Genomic DNA, 23,900 nt, shown 5'->3' on the forward strand with positions numbered 1-23,900 from the left:
TCAGTTAATTTGCATACAAGAATATGAAACATGTGAATTTAAAATATATTATTCGCATCTTTGAAATAGTTGCACAAACAGTTGAAGGTAGGAAATACCCGGTTATTGGAGATATAATTTTCAACCTTTATCAGATGACATTATTTTTCTTTTCGGTTTTCACTTTTTTTCTTTACAATGTTATTCTTTTTGACAACTTCTTTATACAAACTTTGTTTGCAAGGAGAAAACCAACTCATATTTAGGGTGCAAATTAAGATGAGCTTGAATTGATGTTAGAGAATATATTTGTATGTTTTGAAAAAACAGACAACCAGAATGGTTACCATAACAAAATTCCTCTGGTGAAGTAATAATATATTTCTTTCAGATTAAGATTTTTTGTTTTCTTCTTCTTCTTCTGATTACATATTATATCCACGGTATCGGTCCACCACTCTTTGAAGCTGCAGCAAAAATTTAATAAGGGTATAGTTTGCCTAAATTTTTTTTACGAATGACAGATTAATATATTTCTGCTAAAAGCAAAACCTCTGCCATTTGGTGTTTCCAGAGAATCGTCAGATGACAACCACCACAGACCCCTCTCCAGGATGCTGGATTAGAATGATTTGGTAGTAAAGTATGGATAACTGTCTCAAGATGCTTCTTTTCTTTCTGAAGGCTTGAGTTTCTAGCTGAAAATTAGATATTACCCTCCATTCGACCATCAGTACGATGCAAAAAGATTTCTAAAGGAGGAAACAAAGAAAAAATATTATCAAAGAAATTTATTAAGCATGCAACGCAAAGATAAAACTTTTAAAACAAATTTAAAATAGCATACAAAGGATATGGAACATCTTGGGCTCAAACAACAGCACAGCAGAAAAACTTGAATTGGAAATTTAATACCCAAATGAGTAAGAAATTTTGATAACTACTTTTAACACGCTGACAACAAAATTTCTAGTTCAGAGAAAATTTCGATGCGAGTGAAAACTTCGGTGTTTATTTTATATCTCCTTCGTTTAATTTGTTGTTCAAGTGAATCGCCTTGTTCATACTTATTATCTAATTAGATATTCACGGCCGTTAATAGGAGACGACAAAGAAGTATGCTTCTTATTAAATATGGCCAAAATCAAGGCAGCAAACTTATTAATTTTGTTTGTGCCACTTAATGAGGATTTAAAACATAATGCTTATACGCTGGTGAAAGGTTTTCAGATTCACTTTAAATATTTACAAAACAAGTTTTTTATGTTCAATACCTAAAAACTGCAGTATTAATATTTGTTAGATAACAAGTAAGGTGAATTTAAAACAATAATATAGCAGTTCACTGGATGTGTAAACCTTGAAATAAAAGGTTTAAAAAAAATATCAAAAACATTTAATACCCGACAATAACAAGCACAGATCTGTCAAAAAATTATATTAACACTTCTCTAAACTTACAAACTATAACCATTACATTAAAGCGAAATACGTCATTAAATTTATAATGTACCCTCTAAAAACACACGTAAATCGTATTTTCTTTAAGAAGCAATTACAAATATTTCTGTAAAAACTATCATTTTAAGCGATTTAATTATCATTTTAAGCGATTTTGAATACAAAAGTTTTAGAATATGCAATTCCTTCTGTTTCAATTCAAAACTATTTATATGTAATCCATGCAAGAAGAATGATCTTATGAATTGTCTGTTTACAGAAAAATCTCTATTCTTAGACATATAAATACTTCTTTTGACATTTCATTCCTTTCAATGTCAAAACTGGATCTTTTATGTTGACCGAAACATGGAAGGAAGTCATAACTTCATATTATATGAATCCAAAATTGCATTTTTTATAATTAAAAAAATTACAAATTAAAGATTTCAAATGTCATCTCATCAATACACTAATATGCACTACCCTATATAAGGCTGATTTACAATCAGGGTCTTGAAATTTAAATGTTAAGAAAGAGTTCTTAATTAGAAAAATAAAAATCTATTATTGTGGTAAAGCATCTGCGTAGATTACAACCGTGGCGAACATCGACAACCAAACATCTGTTGCCAACATTCGTTTTCACAAGTTAACATAAGCTAAGCGATTACAATTCTTTCATCGATACACAAAGTGTACCTTACATTCGGCCCCGCTCAATATAAAATTTAGACAGACAGAAGAAATTTTAAATTGAAGCATAAAAATAAAAGAAACAAAGTTTTCGTTCAATTCTCTGGGGAACACAGACCATTTAATATCGTTTTGATGATGGCTCAGTGGCTCTCATTCTCTTCGTCTGTGCTTTTTTCCTCGATGGTTGGTGAATTTCGTTTAAAGTAATAGCAAAGATGTTGTACGTGGACAACCTTGATAAATTTGTTCTGCTGTGTTGTAGACTTGATCTCGTAGCACACGGCCCCGACTGGACGTATAATCACAAATGGTCCTTTGAAAATAGGAGAAAGTTTGTGATCTCCGTTTTTCGGCCAGTCGTATAATACGAGATCTCCTGCCTTGAAGGAATGGGATCTGCGATGGAGATCAAATCGTTTCTTGTTCTCCAAATGTGTTTCATACATATTATTTGCTGCTTCGGCCCTGGCCAAAGTTAAAAGGTCTAATTGGTCTTCACGTGGCGTGTCATCTATGAAGCTACCAATGTGAAGTTCACGTGGAAGGCGTGGCTCATATCCATGAAGTAAATAAAATGGTGATTTCTTACTAGAATTTTGTTTCGTGGTGTTAATTGCAAGTAAGGCATTTGGAAGTAATTCGTCCCATTTTTTCATGTTTTTGTCAGTCATTTTTTTCAAAGAGGACACACTGATGCCGTTGGCTCGTTCAACGTTACTGTTAGCTTGTGGTGAATAAGGTGGTGTCGTTGATTGTGTGATTCCATATTTTTGAAGAAACCGCTGAGTGTGACGTGCGGTAAATGCTGTTCCTCCATCTGATAGATATGGACAGCCAAATATGTATTTAAGTATTATATTATGATACAGAGCATCAGTCACTGTATGAGCGGCGAGAGATGCAGAAGGTGTTGCAATTACATAGCGTGTGGCGTGGTCAATTTGGACAAGCATATTTGTATTTCCATTTCTTGTTTCTGGCAAACAGATTATGTGGTCAGCAGATACAATTTCCCAAGGTGTGGATGGAATCGGCAATTGCTGCAAAAGACCATAGGCATTAGCAGTACGTCGGTTGACAATTTGGCATTTATGACAGCTTCGAACATATGCTTTACAGTCCTTGCGCATATTTGGCCACCAATAACGTAATTCCAAATTGTAAAGAGTTTTTTTGCGTCCATATGTCCAACATCATCGTGACAAGCGATCAGAGTTTTCTCTCTCATTGTCTTAGGAATCACTACTACAGATTTCGAATTATTAACTCGCACAAGAGTGTTGTTATCGATATTGTAATTGCATATGATTGACATTGTCCTTTTGTTTGGATTTTTTTCTCTGAGTAAGCGAAAAATATACTGACCAAAGTCATCACTTTTCTGTTTCACTCAAATGTCTGATTCATAACATGCAGTAACTTTTAAACAAACAGGTGGTGTTGGGATACGTGAAAGGTGATCAGCGATGACATTTTGCTTTCCGGGTCGTTGCTCAGTTGTGAAATCAACTTGAGCCAAATCCACTAAATATCGTGCAAATTTTCGATTAATTGCAGATTTTGCAACTACATAAGCGGTTGTATAGTTGTCTGCGTTGAGTTGAAACTTGTGACCTAGGAGATAGAGTCGAAATTTTTCAGTTAGTTACTGTGGTAGCGTGTTTCAGCATCTTTTAAGGTACGTGAAGCATCTTCAATGACACGACGCTTTCCATTCTGTTCTTGAGATAAAACTGCTCCTAGTCCAGAATGAGATGCATCAGTTTCTACAAAGGTTGGTAATCCTTGTTTGAAATACGAAAGAATTGGAGCAGTAGTAATTGCAGTTTTTAAAGATTCAAATGTACGCTGTTGGTCATCTGTTAAAACTATGGGAGCATTGTTGGTCTTCTTTTCTAAACCTTTTAAAACGCTTGTTAAAGGTTTAGCAATAACAGCATAGTTACGAATATACTTTCGAAACTGATTAGCAAATCCAAGGAAACTACGAACTTCATGAATTTATTTGAGAGTTAGGTAACGTTCAATTGCTGCTATGCGTTCCAGATCAGGACGAACACCATCTTGAGAAATAATTCGACCAAAAAGAGTGATTTCTGATACTGCAAATTGCGTTTTTTCTCGTGTCAGCTTGAAGAGAACTTTTTGAGTTGCTTCAAAGATTTTATATATCACTTTGAGATGATAATTGAAGTCATCATGAGAAGTTGATATATCATCAATGTATGTGTTAACATTGTGGTGTACCAGATGATTGTCGGATAATTTAATCGTTCTTGTCATTGTATATGGGCCATTTGTGACACCAAAAGGCATTCGAAGAAATTCATAATGTCCGTCAGGAGTGACAAATCCAGTTTTTTAGGTGTCAATGTCTCTTATGGGAATGCAGTGAAATGCAGATTTTACATCCATTTTAGAATTTTAGCTCTTGGCTGCCATGCGTTGAATAACGTCTTCCATTTGGTCGATTGGATACGGATCAATATTTGTGATAAGATTAATAGTGCGAGAGAAATCTACCGCAACTCGCCTAAGAGTACTTTCATGAAAGGGCTGCTCCACAATGAAAGCTGGTGCTGCGTACGGCGAGTTGGAATGACGGCAAATACCTTGTTTTAACCATTTTTCAATTTGCGTTTTTAGAAACTGGCGATCAGGCTCTGAAAGTCTATAAGGTCTACTTCTAATAGGATTTTCATGTTGCAATTCGATTTTGAATTCCACATATGGACATAGTCCAATGTTATCATCATTCGAATAAAAAACATCAGTAAATTTACCAATTACTGCATCAAGTTGAGCTTGTTGAGTTGTAGACAGTCCTGCGGATTTAGGGATAAGGTTTGTTTCGGATGAAATTATATTGGGTGTTGCTTCTGGCAAAGTAACGTCATCTAATGATGGTAGTGAGGGTGGATGAAGAGCGACACAGTTGATGCTGGGTTTCGAAGCATGAATACATTCGTACAAATGAAATGAAGTTGGAGTAGAAATACATAATGAGCCATTAGGGTCGTAAGTGCATCTAGCTTGAACTTGTTGTTGCCAATCGAATCATAAAATAAGCTAAAATGGAAGCTGGGTGCACACTCCAATTTTAGGCATCATATGTTCCAAATTACCAACAATTATGTTTAAAGAAATCCAACCTATTGGCTTTATTTCATGGTCAACAACTTGGAACTGCCCATCAGTCCACGGGTTAATAACAATATCATTTGGAACACAAGATTGTTGAATGACTGTGATATCTGCACATGGATCACAGAGGGCTTGAATTTCTGTATCATTGTTGATAATAACAGGTATTAAGGCACGTATGTTAGTTTCAGTTCTAATACAATTTATGGAATTATTATTTGCACTATTTGCGGTTGTAGATCTTCCATATGTCGAGTTGCGATTGTTGTTGTTGCGGCGGGAATTTGAAGAGTTCAAACTTATAGTTTTGACTACTGTGTTATTATCAGAACTAGTAGTACTGCTAGAAGATGGGATTTGGGCATTAGTTTGACTGTTGGTATATTGATTTTGTCGTGACGCGTTTCTTGGTTGAGCTATGGTTGAACCACGTGGAGGAGGTGGTAAACTGCACATAAAAGATGCATGGCCTTTGTTTCCACATCTCCAACAAGTAATATCAATAACATCGTCAGTTACTGGATTGTATTTACGACGTTGTTCATCATGTGTATAAGAAGATCGAATTTGAGATTTCGGAGAATGTTTCTTATGCTCTTGTTTTGCACTGCGAATAGCATCAAGTGCAGTTGCCCTGTCAATTCTTCAACAGTATTCATATTTTGAGTAGCTAATGCAAGTTGCCATTTTTCCTCGGTAATATCACCTATGATCAAAGAAATACGGTCAGGTTGGGGAATGGTGAAGGGAGCTTTTTCCAAAAGAGCGTCTTTTGAATAAATATAATCTACTAAACTTTCATTATGCCTCAAATTCCGTTCATTTTGGTGAGCCAAAAAATCTTGCATTGTAATACGCCTTTTAAATCTTGAGGCGAGAGCATTTTTCCAAGTAATCCAATCATTAAAATTTTTTTCTGTTGTTAATTGCCAATTTTTTGTAGATCCTGAGAGGCGAGAAATAGCATTAGTTAATTTTAATTCGTCGGACCAGTTAGCTAAAGTTGAAATTCTTTCAACTTCCTTTAACCATTCAAGTGCATTTTCAATTATATCACCTTTAAATATTTGGATTGAATTTGCAGTGTCATTTGTAGATGTGATTTGAATCACATTAGGATTTACTTGTCTTTCTAAAAATTGTTTTTGCGATTCCATTAATGTAGAAAGAATAGCTGCGATATTCGGATCTATTTGAGAGGGCGGAGGCATAGGAAGTGGCGATTGTGTAGAAGAATTACTTAAAAGTTCTACTTGTTTTAGCAGAGATTCAATCTCTGTCAATAAATGTGCATTATCAGAAATTGCCCCCTCAGCGTTATTAAGATTCTGCACTCGAAGAACATTTAATTCTTCCAAAGTTCCTTCACTATTTCTTTTATTATTATCCTCTACAATACGCAAAATTAATTCATTCTTATTTCCAGTTAGCGAAAGATTTCTGAAACGTAATTCTTTTTTCAGTTGAACTATCGTTAAAGTTTGCAGCGGTTGCGAGTCTAAAGAATTAAAAATGATATCATCTTTTGTTGACATTTTTTTTTTTTAAATTTCTGTTCACTGTTCTTGACGAACGAAATAAATTAGCGAAGATTGCTTGGCTACGTTCTTGTTTAAAAAGCGATGATTGCTTGGCGACGTTCTTGTTTAAAATGCAAACAATACATTTTGCAAAGAGAATAATATTTTTGAAGGTAATGCGAAATGAATATTCAACATTCGTTAGAATACTCGCACTGATTTGTACAAGGTTTTATCACAAGTAAAATGAAAGTATATAAAGTATCTCATAAACTTCACTTACTATGCGTGGGCGTTTTTTGGAATACGTTCAGGCAGAAACAATCTTGGCGAGATTATCATTCCTTGGCGAGGATTCTGAAAGCTCCAAAGAATGCTTAACGAGTGCGATGTTTTTTTATAGAATATTATTTGAAATTCCCTTTGTAAGTCCATTAGATTCCGGCTGCTCCATATAAGGCTGATTTACAATCAGGGTCTTGAAATTTAAATGTTAAGAAAGAGTTCTTAATTAGAAAAATAAAAATCTATTATTGTGGTAAAGCATCTGCGTAGATTACAACCGTGGCGAGCATCGACAACCAAACATCTGTTACCAAAATTCGTTTTCACAAGTTAACATAAGCTAAGCGATTACAATTCTTTCATCGATACACAAAGTGTACCTTACACCTATCTAATAGTAAATATTTAAAACCAGATATAGAAAGTCTGAAAATCAATCATTTGAATACGACTCTGAAAGTTATTTATACAAAAAATAAAAATATTTCAGTTTATCATTTAATAAAATATTTCATCTAAAATAGTTTTTACTACAACATAAAGCCTCGAGTTTGATAAATTCCACAATTTATAATTTTGTGTTCACTACACAATAGTATTTTAACTAGATAGATTAAGGAAGTTGAATAATTTTGAATTTTGACGTTTCCATTTTCTTCTGGAAGTCGGTATTGCATTACATTTAAAACCAAAATTATATATAGACATAGCTAATAACTCCATTTTAAGGTATCCATTAAAATATTGTGCTCCGTTTTAATTAAAGATTAATATACTAGTTTTTAATTAGCAGGAGTTTCTCTCTCAGATTGTCAGCAACAAATTACTATTTAATTAATGATGATTTTACAATTTCAAAGAGTCAAACTTTATTGAATGAATTTTCGAAAACATCTTTATTTTATAACACCATAACGTTATTCGGTGTCGAATAAATAGTATAGCAGCAGATACTTGGTTCTCCTTTCCACATTTTAGCAAGGAATTTGAAAATTTTCGTCATTTTTAATCATTTTTCATGGTGATTACATAGAAAACGTTTTTGGGGTTCCAGGTTAATTAGGAGAGAATTTACAACTAAATATACCTAGAACGTCCGCTGGGTGTTGTATCAACATCAATGCAATTTATCATTATAAATATTTGTTGATACCATTAGTAAAAAAAAAATTCCAAAGCTCTATCGCAAATTTGTTTTACTTTGAATACAGTGTTATTTGGTTCACTACGGAATGGAATCAATTATACTAAAATTGTTGTATCTAAGTGTTTTGTTACACAACATTTACTTATCTGCAAATTTCAAAAATGCACAGTTTAGGTGTGTGTTATGTAATTATTTATTTTAAATCAAATATTATTGAAATAGATTTTTTTTTCGATATATATCTAAACAGAGACATTCTATAGGAGTGCGCTACTATTGCAACTGCTGATGATTCATCACATGGTTTTGTGAAAAATAATAAGTACTTAAGCTAATTTAATCTTAAAAATTTATGTTTTCAAGGGGTGACTGCGTGAATTTCAATACGACGTTGATGATTTTAACCATAAAAATAGATATTTATTGCATTCTGGAATGTGTATTGTACAAAAAGCAAGTATTGTAATCATTAAGAAATTCGAACTAGAGATTACTCCATTTCAAATCCAATTTTTTAGTTGGTTTGTTTTAACTGCCATTGCCGGAAGGTAACTCAAAAATGCTTTGCTTCAGACGGATCAAACTTTTGTGTGATCTTTAAACCAAATTTTCGATTTCTATGAAATTTTTTAGCAAAAGCCAATCCCACGACGTTTCCCTTCGTTTGAAAACAAATGCATTCGATAACTACAAAATGTAAATAAATGGATGAATAAAATTTAGTTCTAGCATCTAAAGCGTGATTTCATGGAACTTTTGGAACAAAATTTCTTGATATACTGACCGTCTCCGTTTCTGTATTTTCGCATGCATATGAACGATAACTCAAAAATTCAATTTAGGCAAAGACATTTAGTATGCGATTTTACCATTTAAAATGCAGAAATGCATCAACATTCAAATACAATTCATAGAGGAGTAGACCATTTATTGATCTGTGTATTCTCATGCATGGAAATGCAATAACAAAACTTCAAAGATGTATACAAATGAACTTTGGTATGCAGTATTGTAAATAGAATTGCTAAGTTTTGATTTCAAGCGGGAAAGTATAAAGCGTAAGCGTAGAAAATGCATATTATTTATATCACTATACTAAAAAGTACAAAGCTTTAATACGTGGGAATCCTAAACTAAAAATCTCAGTATTGCCCAAGATGTTCTGTATTCATGGAGGGAGAGGGAATATCTTTATTAGGAAGGTTGCAAGGAAGTTTTGAGAAGACCGTTTTAGATTTCTTTTTTAAGAAAATAATTTGAAATTTACTGGAATATAATTAGTTCTTTGGTAATTAGTTGTGTTAGGACACTTTTTAGACGGAGTGCACCTCTTATTTTAATCTATGATATCACACTACTGATAATAGCTTCTTAGAGAATTTAAGAGAAAGATTTATAGACAAATATAAAAGTTTTTCTACAATTAATATATATTTCGATATTGATGACCTAGACAAAATTTGTTTTTGCTTTTTCTACAAATATGTGAAGCTCTATAATTTTATGCAACTGATACAATTATATAATAAAATACCTTTAATTAAGTTTTTAATCTAAGTTTCAACAATAAGACGGATCATTCAGAAAAAGAAGTCAAGTGGTAGAGTCCCAAGCAAATGCGTTTGGGAAATCTAACATCAAAATAGAAAAAGCATCTGAATCTCGAAACCTGCCAAAAGCCAGATTCAAAATTAAGAAATGCTGTTAACTTCCGCAGATTTTTGAAAAAAAATATGAATCGTGAAATTACTGTATTTGTTATAGTGGAGAAGCTATTTCATATTTTACTATAAGTTTCGTGTTACTGAGGAATAATTTATACGAAGAAAATTTTTGAAAGGTTATGTAAACTTAAAAAAATTTGAAAAAAAAAAAAATCAAAAGTTGACTCACTAAGCATTGATATACATCAAAGCGTCCCAAATGTACAGCAGTGAACAAAAATATGGTACACCTCCGTAACTTGTTATTTATTATGTCATCTTCATAAAACTGATGTCGATGGAATTGACTTAAAGAGATTCGTTTGTTCCAATCAACAAACCGATTTCGGAATTAATTAACAATTCCGAATTTTTTCCATTATGGCTTTTTTTTCCTGAATAGATTTATTGCGATGACATTAACATAGAAGTTTGGCATGACATATCAATAACGATTGAAGTTTATGAATTTCAAATGTAGATTCAAGAGTTACAGTGTTTTGAAAAATGAGCCTTTCAATGTTAAATGAGTTATGAACTCGCGCAGATATTAGATTGTTTTAAAAAAATTTATAACAATCTCTTACTACATTTTTTTTTCATTAAAACGCGCAGGAAACGCATGAATTATACAAATTAAATATTTTTATGAATTTTTAATTATTAATGCGGAAAAAGTGAATTTAACATAAGAAAAAGGTTTGCATGAGATCGAAATTTACACAATAAAATTAACAGATGTTCCCATATTTCAAATATTGTTGTTGTTATTTATGGCATCTAGACAAGCCCGAAGTCAGCAATTTAAGCCGAGTATGTGCAGTAGATTCTGAGGCTAAAGGCCCCTGAGCACCCGAGGGCAGAACTCTGACTTCTAGCTCCTGTGAAGATGAACTCACATACTCGCTTTCACGGCTCTTTCATACACTTCACAGAGAAAACACAGGGAAAGGTATAAAAGATGCGCCAGAAACTCGTAAAAACTTCAAAAAAACCTAAATAATAAAGAAACGCAATGCTCGAAAAAAACTCGGTTTCGGAATATGTTGAAAGTTTTTGTATTTTCCCCCATTAAAAATGATTCAAAATATGACTGACAAATGGACTCAAATGTCAAATCCAGATGTTATCTACAAAAGAAGATAACTAATTAACACAAGGTTAGAAACAGATCCGTCATTTGATGCCAGCAGAATGATTTCGTTCTTGAGCATTAGTGATTCAACTTTTGCATAATACCGGTGAATAATAACTAAATCATTGTGAAATTTCCGCTCGGTGAAAGGAATCAAGACGAGCAAAAGCCGTTTCTTTTTTAATAGGATACTATGTTGGCCACATCCCTGTTGGATAGCCATGAGAAATTTGACAGCCGAGACATCAATAGGAAGTAGAAGTGCACGTTAAGTTGAGAGATTAATGAGGATTCCGGAAATGTAGATCCGCCGCAATTAGCGCAGCATTTTGAAACTGCACACGTACCAAACAGAGGCACTTCACCACATAATTACAGTCGATTCCGATGAAAGATAAGCCTGTGCAGGATGAGCGCTTGCACAAATGGAATCTGACCCACAATAGTTGCAGTACATCATGTGGATAGATGAAGCCCATTTTTTATTGTACCGGCTACAAGTCCAAATCACCAAATTCTTTGCGTGTGACTGTTCGATCACCACTTCCCTCATTCTGGACTTTTTTATTTTGAAGAACATTGTTCCATCTCCGGTTGGAAAACCTGTTCTGCCTTTACAGAATCTTGTGCTTTTGTGACACCACGGTACGTCTGCATTGCAGCAAAGATGTGTGTTACCTGCCATCATCTTCATGCGCAGTATGATGTTCCGTCTCGCGTTGTTCGTTCCGTCAGAATGTTCATCCTCGATACATTCCCTGAGAACCTAATAATAAGTCGAGGATGTAAGATTACACCTTAACTGGGGAGGTGAAATTGTAGAACTTAACTGGGGATACCGTTTCACTACGAGACCGCATTTCATTTACACTCAAATTAAATTTTCTAATGAATGTATTAGTATGAAAAATTGCCAATACATTTCGCAGATATTTTTTTCTCGAGATAGATATATTTTAGAAATTTTTCAGAATATATTATCCTTGAAAAAAGTAAATGCGTTGGAATACATTTTCTCCTCAAATTACACATAACAATAAATAATAATCTTGAAAAAAAAAAAAAAAAACATGTTATTTTTTTTTTACTTTTTAAATCAATTATTTTTACAGTATATGAAGGTATATAGAAGACAATATAAAATTCAGCAATTATTTGATAAATTGAAAAAAATGCAAAAGGGTAAAATTGGCCTTTTTTTTATCGTGCTTTCATAGCACGGTTTTCTAAAGCATTTTAAACATACATGTTAAGAACTAGTATAAAAATCAACCTATAAATTCTGTACTTATATCTCTTGGTATATTAATAAATTTGATAAAGTTTTCGAAATACATTATCACTGGAAAAATTAATTATGTTTGAACATAAATATCAAAATCAGTTGAATACGAAGTTTTATCGAAAACCTCTTCTGTACAATTATCGTCATCACTAAAATCACTTTTTGCTTCATTTAAAATTGTCTGGAGCAATGCTTTATAATATGATCAGTAAATTGGATGATATTTTGGCCCTCCAGTTTTAGTGCCATCTGCTAAGCCTTGTTTATCACTGGGACACTAACAGGGAGCTGCGGTCTTAGAGACCACACTCAAAGAAATAACTGACTTATTTTAAAAAGCATCCGCTGAAATCGGTTGAAAAAGTGCACGTGTATTGAATGTCACAAAACAGGAAGCTACAGGGTCAATCCATTCAATTGAGCTAAAAATAGAATAGGGGTGACCGAAAATCCATCGCCAGCGGTCTCACAGACTGCACGTCCCCAGTTAAGGGTTAAGTGACCCCCAAGATCGCCAGACGGACTATGGTTATGGAAATAACTAAAGTCTGGTGTCTACTGGTTCTCTAAAGCCACTTCGGCGGAAATATAAGGTACTGTTCAACGGGTCTTCGGTGAGATCGATGCCGACATGCTAAATTCAACTGCTAGTTACGCGCATTACTTGCTCAATACCTTGTGGTGGCGGTCTTATTAAACATCTTTTTGCTTTAAAATAAAAGATTCTAAGTTACTGTGCTTTCTTTCCCTGATATGCATAAACAATCTCAGTTTAACGTGTGAACACCAAATATCGTCCATTTTTTTCTTTAATTATTTTTAGTGGGGAAAAAAAAAATGCAAAACTCTCTGAACGTATTTACGGAAACTGCAACTCCTTTCAAGCATTATTTTTATTCAATTATTTTTTTTTAAAGTTTGCAAGAATTTGTGACGCATCCTGTGTTTGTGAAATTTCTAAAATCCACACAGGGAATAGATGCTCCTCTTTTGAGGGATCATATACTAAAGTAATTTGAATTTATAAATTTCCGATAAATTTCATGTTTCACGAAGAAAATATTGTCACCGTTATATAAATCTCAAATTTATTTTCTAATCATACGATTTTAATAATAAAAATCTTTTATTTTAAAAAAAGGACTTTTTTATTCCGCTCACAGGATAGAAATATGGATTTGAGGGCAGATTAAATGTAGAAATATCAAATCGATTGTTATTCTTTACCAGCAGTTATCGTTTTGAAATAAATGATTTTTTTAAAAAAAAATTAAGAAAATCAGGACCATTTCTTACCCTTCAGTAAGTGAACTAATATTAAAATGAAGAAATGAACCGACGCCTATTATTTATATATGTAATAAGTTAGTACTAAGCACTCATTCGCAAATTTCTTTGATTAGATGAGGGATAATATCAACATATTAAAATAATCAACCCTCTAATTATAAAGTAGTTTCCTCTTTTACAGCTGTATTAACGTAAAAAATAATTTTAAACCAGGAGCTCAAAGACTCATAGCATGATAGTATATAAAACTGGATTCGCTTGTCATTTTTCATTCAGAATACATCAGCCGTTACATAACAAAAAGAATATCCATCACTTTGTTATTTTTACTCTTTATAGTACTAATTTTTTTTCAATTAATTCAACGCAACTCATTGTGCAATTGACAGACAGAATGCTAGTCTACAAATATTAGAAGGTTAAAAATAAATTTAAAAGTACCATAGAGCCCCACGAAGAATTTTCAACCAATTCAAGATTCTAAAACCCACATATTTTTAAGATTAATGTATTCCCGGACAGAATGGTGCAATTTTAAAAACTTTTTTCTCAACTCAAAGCGGCCTGAAACGTGATGATCCGCGGAAATCTAGTATTCACGTTATTCGAAACCTACAGTTCTTTGCTCAATATAATTCGCATACGGACAAGTGAAATATGTTAAAAAAATTAAGTGAAATGTTATAGAAATATTTAAGCAATATTTCAGTGTTGAGAGCAATTGATAAAATATAATTGAATTTTATGTAAAAAAAACCAATGAGTATCATTATTATTATTATAAATTAACCTTATGTACTTTAATCTCCAATCATTTCTCTCTGAAAATAAAATTCTCTCCTTTGAATGAACTCCGATAATTTCATTGGCTTGAAATGATTTTATGGTATTCGCATCTCACAAATCAGCATCTTATTTAAATTTGCGATACAAGATATTTTAATCGTTATGATTGTTATTAAATCCTTAAATTGGCAGGACTGATAAGGATGAATGACGTATAGATCTGAAAATTAATTGGAGTGCCTCAATCTATAAAAAGGATATATGTAAAAAGGAAATATTTCTGAATCGAAAACGCATGCTGATATTAAGAATATAATTGATTCGTGATGATTATATTTCTCAAATTTCTTAAAATGCAAACGATTTTTTTTCTTTGCTAATTAACGTGTTCAAATAACTTAACGCCCGGCCCCCGGCGGGTTGACTTTTTTTAGGCGGATTTTTCAAATATATATAAAGGGAACTACTACATTTTTCGAAAAAAATTTGATGTACATATATATAGCCTGGTGGGTCGATTTATTGAAATATTTCGATTCATGTAATGGAAACATTTTGATATTCAAGTTATTAACTTAGTAAATTAATTTCTCAACGGGAAGAAACTTATCAACGCACATCATTTAAATCAGCACCGTTTTCGTAAACAAGCGATACTAAATAACAATGTCACAGAGGTGTCCATTTTTTTTTGTTGTTGACGATTTTAAGTTTCTGTTATAAGTCAAAATCACCAATATCACTGGAGTTGCGATATCATTTAGTTACCTGAAGAGTGAAGCAATCACTAGGATTCGATTCAATCCTTATGCTTCATTCTAACCGAAGATTTAAAGATGAGACGTGTGTTAGTTAAACTAAGCTTTGATTTTTGACCAAAAGAGGGTAAAAAAGACTTCCATTTCACTTCTTCAATGAAAATGGTGAAAACTCTTTGAAAATGCTGTTAACAGAGGGTGAATCTTGGTTTATGGTTATAATTCAATAAGAATTGAACATTCAAAGAGATCAAGTATATTTGCAATTGAACATTCTCTACATGTGCAATGATAACACAATAAACATACGTTTTTAAAAATTTACAAAGAGTGGCAGGAGCTACAGCATAGTACTTTTTTTCCCTCGTACTTTGGAGGGCACAGTATCGATATATACCGGGATTCTCAAAATCTCGAATTCAAATGTTTTGACTATTACAATATTTTCTCTTTACTTGTATATGAGAAAGCAAAAAGCACTGTTTAATTTGTCCGACTGACAGTGTTGTACTGTCTGCTCTATATTTGTTTTTTAATTACAACTTTAAATCTAATATTTTAAGGTTCCAAATAATAAGCAGGACGTACTTGCATACATAAATGTAAATGAAAAAGATTTTTTTATGATTAATGCTTTTTTAAAATTCGGAACTTTAAAACAGTCTTATTTTGTTACATAATCTTTTGTATCATTTTATTCTTAAAAGATGAAAAGGATTAAAGGACGGCAGGAGAAAAATAGAGGAATACAAAAGAGTCATTGAATGAAGGAATACTTCTTGAAAATGGTGATTACTTACCTTTCACTCTCACACTTTGCTAGTCCTGTACCACGTGTCGAAGAATTTTAAGATTGGACCTGTAAAAAAAAATAGAAAAATTGTTTGCTTTCACTTTCTATTCAAAATATTCCATTTTGGTTTCAACACATTTGTTGCAGTTAATAATTATTCAATGTCTGTTCCAGATCACTTTCTAAATGGTCCTCGAAAAAAGAAAGGGGAAAATTTGTATGCTTAAAATAACATCAAAATATCACTTTTTAATTTCCTTTTAAGTTTACTCATTGTACTAAATCAGATAAATACAATATGTAATACAAAAACATTGGGGTATTTTTTTGCCAAAAGTCTACGAGCAACTTGCATGTCTGAGTATATTACCATGAAAGAAAGATTGTTTTCATCAATACAATTTTGGTAAATGCGACCCATTCTAAACTTCATTCGACTATTTAAATTATATTTGATAGTCATTGTTCGATCAATTAGAACAAATTCTTTGCAGATACCCTCCATTTTACAAATAAAAAAAATTCTGCATTGATTTGATTTTAAATTAAACTTATTTTAGATTAGTGATAATTTTTTAATTATGTTTCTAGCTTTGTTTTATTTTGATTTGATTGAGCATAGTGAGAAATGCTTATATAAATTTAAAGAGTTTTTCTGAATTAGTATTTTTATGAAAATATTCGCAGCGGCAATTTTGAAAACTCATTCGAGCGATTGATATTTTCAATTCAAAATAATGCTGCAGGCCAAAAGAGGATTTTATAAGTTATAATATTCTATATAGAAGCACATGCTTATGCGTAAATATATACTTCAAAGCATCTACATGAAAATATTCCCAATACCGGTAAAAACAATCTTTTATTTTTATCTCAAATATGTGAAAGTATGACTCGACCAGTATTCCAAATTAAGTAGAATTTTCATCCATTCCCTGTCTGTAAAGGAAAAAAAAAAGTCATCTACCCCTTGCAGATGATAAACGTATCGCGTTCAGGATTGTGCTCTTAATAACCAGAGCACCAAATGGGAATTACTATGCTTTTAAATTCTTTGAAACCCTAAACAACATCCCCATCAGGAAACATATATCCATATATGCTATCTGTAATCAACAAATACTTAATGCTGTTTTTCGGCAAGTTCTGAGAAGATTTACCTCCCATTCGTTCAACATTGTAAATATTCAATTAAGAAATTTTGGAGTTCCTTTCAAACAGCAAGGGAATTAAAACTCGATTTTCCGTCTATTTGAACCCATAAAAAGGTTTTCCGATGATCAAAATTAAGTTTTATGATGGTGACCTCAAACAAGCTTTGTAAGAGCGGCTCTGCTTACAGACGATGGACTTTTATGAGATCTGGATTTTCAAGCTATAAAGTGAAATGACTCAACAAAAATGGTAGTTATGCCAAAAAGGTAGTAAAATGGAAATAATTTCATACTACTCATTTTACGTTCTCGTAAATGAAATAGAAAAAGTATTGTAATCAAAATATTCAAACTCGAGATTTGGAAGAATTTCCTCGTTTTAGGCCTCGAAAACACATTTTTGACATTATGTGTGTCTGTAACAATGATGACTCGAAAAACGCTTTGGGCCAGAGGAATGACATTTGGTATACAGTCTTTGCAGCAAATGTGTCGATTTCTGTCAAATTTTCAGCAAATTCCTTTCAGAAGAAGTCTGTCAATCCATATGTTCGAATATAAATTAACAAAATAGTTACAAAACGAAGAGAGATAGATGGATTTAACATCAATATAGTAGGTATCTATCAAATTTTGAGCCTACTCCAACTAAAGATTGCTCGTCTGTTAGTCAATAGTTTTTGAAACATGTTTGCAATAACTCAAACATATAAATTTGGTTCGTTTTTTTCTGAATACAAGTGCTGTTCTCTGTCCAGTCGGTTGGGAAAATATTGTCTAAACCACAAATTCAATTTTCGAATGTTATTAACCCTATGCCGGGGATAAATCGCCAAAAAACTCACCAAAGATCTCAAATTCAGAAAAAATGCTAAATTCACGTGAAAAGTTGGCATTTCGTGTCTATTGTACGCCAATGCCATACAAGATACTCTCTGTCTTACCTAAGATCCACAATTTTTATTGCATGCGTGGGGATAATTTTATTAGAGTATGCAAGAAAGTTTTGAAGCGAACCGCTCTCCATCTTTTATTTTAGTTTTCAAAATGATGCGCATTCTTATTGATACTTCCCCATACTCATACAGATCTGATATGACCCCTTCCCTCAAAAATGAAGCGATACCATCATTTTTTAACTTTCGTAAACGCATTTTCAACATTTGTTTAATTCTATTCTGTAAAATCTTCATCGGCAAAAGAAGAACTTGGCAAGTTAGATTTCTTACAAATGGTATTCAGAAATCCAACCAGTATAACTACCAACAGAGATTTGCCTTAACTGCTAAAGAATTCGGAACTTATTGCACTTCACACACACACATACACAAAAAAAATGCTTATCCATAAATTGTCATTGGATTCTTCACAAGAAATGAACAGATTGAACGAAATGCAGCGGAATTTAATAACTGTTCTGTCGACGTCATCTCATGAAGATCAAACTAAAGTGTTCAAATTGGTGCCAACATAGAGTCTCGGAAAAAATAAAGAACCCGCCTATATTTATTCTACTCTCATTCATAGTACAATTATTAAAAAAGGAACCATTCGAAAGGAATTAATGTAAATATTTTTGAATTAAAAATTTCACAAGGTTCCTTCGATATTCTGAAATAAGAACACATTTCAAAACTTCCAATGGTAACAACCATTTTATTCAATACATTTCAAAACGACATCAAAAACTCCTGGAAACTAAATTTCATTTGTTTAAGTCTATTCTTTTCGAAATTATGAACTAAAATTATGACCCCACCATTTTGAAATTTTAATACTATGTTAATGCGATGCTTAACAAAACCATTGTTGATGTAGTCGTAATTAAATGCTTATAATACTGATTTGTCATGGTGTAATAGGACAAAAAATGTTTTCTGTTTTTTAAGTTTAGTTACGAAAGAATCTTTAAATTTGCTAATAATTCAAGCTAGTCGAAGATGCACGGACCAAAGTATTGCAAATAATTATTCATTAGCGCCAATATCTAATCAATGTCTAATCAATCAGCGGATCATTCAGTAATGGTAGATGCTGTGAGGCACGATTATACGCATTTCCGTGCAAACAGCGTAAACATTGAGGAATATAATTTGTTTGTTTTTTTCAAATCCCAAATTTTTCACAAGCTTTTAGGATTATAAAACGCAGAATTTTCAACCAACTCCATCCTTTCCCTCCATGGATGAAAACAAGAGCTAACATTTATTGGAGGAATACTCGATTTATGCAGAGCATGTGCAGCTCAGGACTGTAATCTTAATTACCAATGTGCCACATGGGTAACATAATGTTCTTAAAAATCCGAATATTCAACTTATCTGTAATCTTCGAATAATCAACAAAGACAGAATTTTAACACATCGGTTGCTTTCCCTAATATTTACTAAATAATAGGTTAATATAATAAATTGGTGTTTATGAACAATCATCGGTAATTATAAGTAATCACTAGATTAATGTCATTTATTGTAAATACATGATCAAAACTATCTGGTTACTTTCGAATTTACACACTGTTTCGAATTTCACCATAAATGATGGACGAACTCTCTTAAAATTACTATTATATAAAAAATATACAACTATTCCCACATTTTACCTGGAAGATTCCGCCATGTGGCATTTAGAGAAACAACCAGTAAATGAAAATTATTTTGTTCCCGCCGTTTAACAGAAAGCAGATAATGATGCGGATCATTCAGTAATGGTAGATGCTGTGAGGCACGATTATACGCATTTCCGTGCAAACAGCGTAAACATTGAGGAATATAATTTGTTTGTTTTTTTCAAATCCCAAATTTTTCACAAGCTTTTAGGATTATAAAACGCAGAATTTTCAACCAAATCAAATGAAACTTACAAAATATGTATCAAAACGTATTATAATCTAAAGTGAATTACATAAAATGTCCCGAACATATTGGACCTTTTAAAAAATTAATTAAAATTAAATATAAGCAAGAATGTGATGTCAGAATTTTTGTTCTTTTTTTCATCAATTTTTCGAATATCAAGCGGTGTGAATCATCACAACTGTCGAATGTGGGGCAGTGAAACGTCTCAAGCAGCCGCCGAGCATTAATGCGATTTTCCAAAGTTTAATATTTGGTACGCCCTATCTAAAAAGGAAGTTATTAGTACTACCATATTGCACGTCAAAATTTGAGAGCGATTGCCTCAACCAACGTTTCCCGAAGATGGATTGGTTCACCCATCCATCCATTTTAAGATCCATTTCTGTGACCTCCTCGATTACTATATTTTATCCCATTTAGGTTTATCATCTGGGATTACGTCAAAGATTTCGCCAATAAGACTGCTTGATCGACGTAGAGAAGGTCAAGCATGGAATTGCAACTGATATTTATTTCATAAATATTTGGATATTTTCAACTACATGGAAGGAAATAAAAAATAATTTCAGTGGCTCATAATACACCTAAGTATCTCATATTGAAATGTATTCACTTTTATAAGCCTTACCAGAAGGGATTAATTAAATTTCATTTCTACTATTTTTAGAATGTTCAAAATTTAATTTCGTGAAATGCTAAATTGTGCTCAAATCTCCTCAATGAATATTCAAAGATATAAGTATTTTAGAAAAAAAAAATTAACTACGCATGAATGAATTATAGCATATTTACCTTTTATAATTCCAAAGGCAAATATATAGGACACCGTATAAAAAATTCCATATGAATGCCATTAAAATTCTCGTAATGCAGTAAAAAAAATAATAAATCGTTCTCTAAAGAGCAGCTAAAAGATGGGCTTTAATACACACAGTTATTCTTTCAATTTGGAACAGTAATTCCCGAATTGTAATTAAGATTAAAAATATATCACACAAGCTTCCTCATACTTAATTTGTAAATACATAATAAAAAGTGCAGTAATTTAAGTTCTCAAATAACAAAAAAATTAATTATGTAATCCATTAGTACTTGCAGAAATAGCAGATTTCCGATTAAGTGACTTCAATTATAATGAGATTGAAAACAAAAATTGCATGTTATTCTTGCAAAAGATAACTAAGAACCAATGTCCTTGATGTTTGTCCTTATGATCTAGCTCGAATACGACATTCTGCTTAACAACACAAGTATTTTATGGAAATGAGATCAAAATCCTGTGCAATGCAGTCAAATTCCTAAAAAACAGGAGAAAAATAACTAAAATTTCAAATTGGATTTAGACTCTAACGGCCTATAGGCATGTCAGGGTTTCCAATTTTCTTTTAGACGAACGGCATTCAATCCCGGCAGAATCATCCCCAAAATTAATGGACAAACTTCCTCATACACTAAAGAATATTGTCGATACCCTTTCATGATTAGCGCACAAGTTAAGCCTTCAAGTAGTCCGTATGCTTTTAATTATATGTTAAATTAAGTTACATAATGTTAGAAGTTCACTTTTTGCACAAATTTAAATGCATATATTAAGTCAAATTTAAATGTTATCTTAAGTCTGTTTCTTGCAAATATGGAGACATATTTAATTTATATCTAACCTCTTATGGAATTTGAAGATTTATTCGAAGATTCAAGTGTAAATATTTTAAAAGTCCATCTTTTAACTTCAGAGAGATGATGAAATTTAGATCACTGCAGCAGCGATATCTTTTCAGAATGGCGAATGTATTCAGTTGCAGTTTTTATGCAGTTGCCCATATTTGGTTTTTGGGAGGGCAAATATACTGGGTTTAACGCATGTACAATTAAAACGTATTTACAAAAAATAATTAGTCATTGAACATGTACAGCATTCATTTTACATGTGAATATAATAATTCAATTTTTTTCAAACATTCTGCAAATTTTTATGAAATTTCATTGAAAATTCTGCATTTTATTAAAAAAAACACTTGAAAAAAATGCGAGATTAAAAAATTACCTTTATATCTTTCAGAACAAATAGGCTGTTTTTACGAAATTCCAAGTGTCTATTCATCACTAACCGGCTTTTTTACTTTCTCGAATACGTATAGAGAAAGTATAATAATCGCCAAAAAAATTCGAATTGGAGATTTTGACGAATCTCGATATTTTAGACCTTCCCGACTTCCATATATCTGTGACAAATTTAAAATCGATTTGACCTAAACGAATGAAATTTGGTATATGCTGATTATACAGAATTTGCAGTTTTCTATCAAATTTTTAATCTGCTCAGAGGAAGTCCGGCTGTTTTAATATAAGTACCAACGAGTATTACAAAACAAAGAGAGCAAGATAAACAAAATTTGGTATAGAGATTTAACATCTATAGTGTTTGCACTTATAAAGGTTTGTGCGAAATCCAACAACAGGTTGACTGTCGGTCTGTACTTTCAGAAACAAATTCCATCATTCATAAACGCAGTGACTTAAATATATTAAATCTTGTAATTGATTTTGCGATTACAAGTGCAGCTTCGCGTCAAACTTTTGTTCTAATCGGTAGAGAAATACTTGTCTGAAAAGAAAAAATCGATTTGTGGACACTATTCACGCATGCCAGGGATTTATCGCAAAATAATTCATCAAGGACAACACGAGATTCAGTAAAAATACTAAATTCACGCCAAAAGTTAATATTTCGTAACTATTGTACGCCAATGCCAATTTATTAAAGAGCACACGAGAAAGTTTTCGGGAGAGCAAAGGCAAGTTCACCGAAAGTAGTGATTATATAGGATTTCGGTCCAGTTGTTTAGCTGCGTTATTCCTTTAATTTGTGAGTCATTAAAGCCCTACCGTTTTAATTATTTGACGTATCTTCTATTTGTAGCCTGCATGAATCTTTCTAATAGAGACTAATCCCATGATATCAACGTCTTATTAGAAACGTAAAAGAGTGATGAAGTGTAACTACTCTTATTCATCTCGGAAGCCACATGGATAATAAACCGTATCCTGTTTCGAAGACGAGGTTCTTCTTTAGGGTTTGAAGATGAAAAAATAATAATAATACGTTATTAAATACTTGATGGAGCAATGAAAATGTAATTAAAAGGCAGAAAGGCAATAAATTGAAAATATGTTTAAAATGTTTAGAAAAAATTCCCAAAATTCAGGAAAAAACTGATCTATTATTAAATTGATGTTATAACATTAAAATGGCATGCAATTCGTTTTTGTACAATAATATTTCCAAAAATTTATAGTCAAAAAAATTCCAAAATTCAGCTTCATTTCTACTAAATTAAAATATCAAACAAATCGCTACGCGCTACACATTTCCATCTTCCTATATTATATATCAAATTTAATATATACACATGTTCACCTTTATTGTTAGCACTAGGAATAAGAAGCAATATAACTTTTGAAATTTACCAATTCATTATCTGCTTTCTGTGTTCAAAAGATTCAGTTTCATGGAATTCTAGCCGGTCCCCTAACACCGTTCTTGTTCGAATCTTTACAATAAACGTAAAGTCGATAAATTTCTTATAGAATTGATGTGCAAAAGTAGTTAGTTCAGCTTGACAGAAATTTGAAAAAAATGTTTTAATAAATCGGAAAACGACTGGATACTCTAATCACAAAGTATACAAGAATTGTTTTACTTTCTCGTATATGAAGTATAGAAAAATATATTTTAATCGACAATAAACTCGAATTCGAGACTGAGAAATTTCCACGTCTGGGTAAGTTCAATGAACACATTTTTGGAAAATGTCTGTCTATCTGTCCATCTGTGAAAGATAACTCAAAAATACTTTGTATTAGACCGATGAAATTTGGTATATGTTTCACACTAATTCGCAGATTTCCATCAAATTTTGAGTA

General features: G+C 32.1%; 1 long non-coding RNA gene across 1 annotated transcript in view; it reads right to left on the minus strand.

Annotated features, from left to right (window-relative positions):
• Nucleotides 1–250: 250 nt before the first annotated feature.
• Nucleotides 251–23,900, minus strand: part of LOC129976416 (uncharacterized) — a 38,296-nt gene continuing 14,646 nt past the window's right edge. Inside the window, exons 3-4 of the long non-coding RNA XR_008785144.1 lie at nt 15,972–16,030; nt 251–731 (exon numbers count right to left, since the gene is read on the minus strand). This is a non-coding gene — a long non-coding RNA (uncharacterized LOC129976416). The remainder of the gene's footprint in view (nt 732–15,971; nt 16,031–23,900) is intronic.

This window comes from Argiope bruennichi, chromosome 7 (genome assembly GCF_947563725.1).
Source record: "Argiope bruennichi chromosome 7, qqArgBrue1.1, whole genome shotgun sequence".
Classification (NCBI taxonomy): domain Eukaryota; kingdom Metazoa; phylum Arthropoda; class Arachnida; order Araneae; family Araneidae; genus Argiope; species Argiope bruennichi.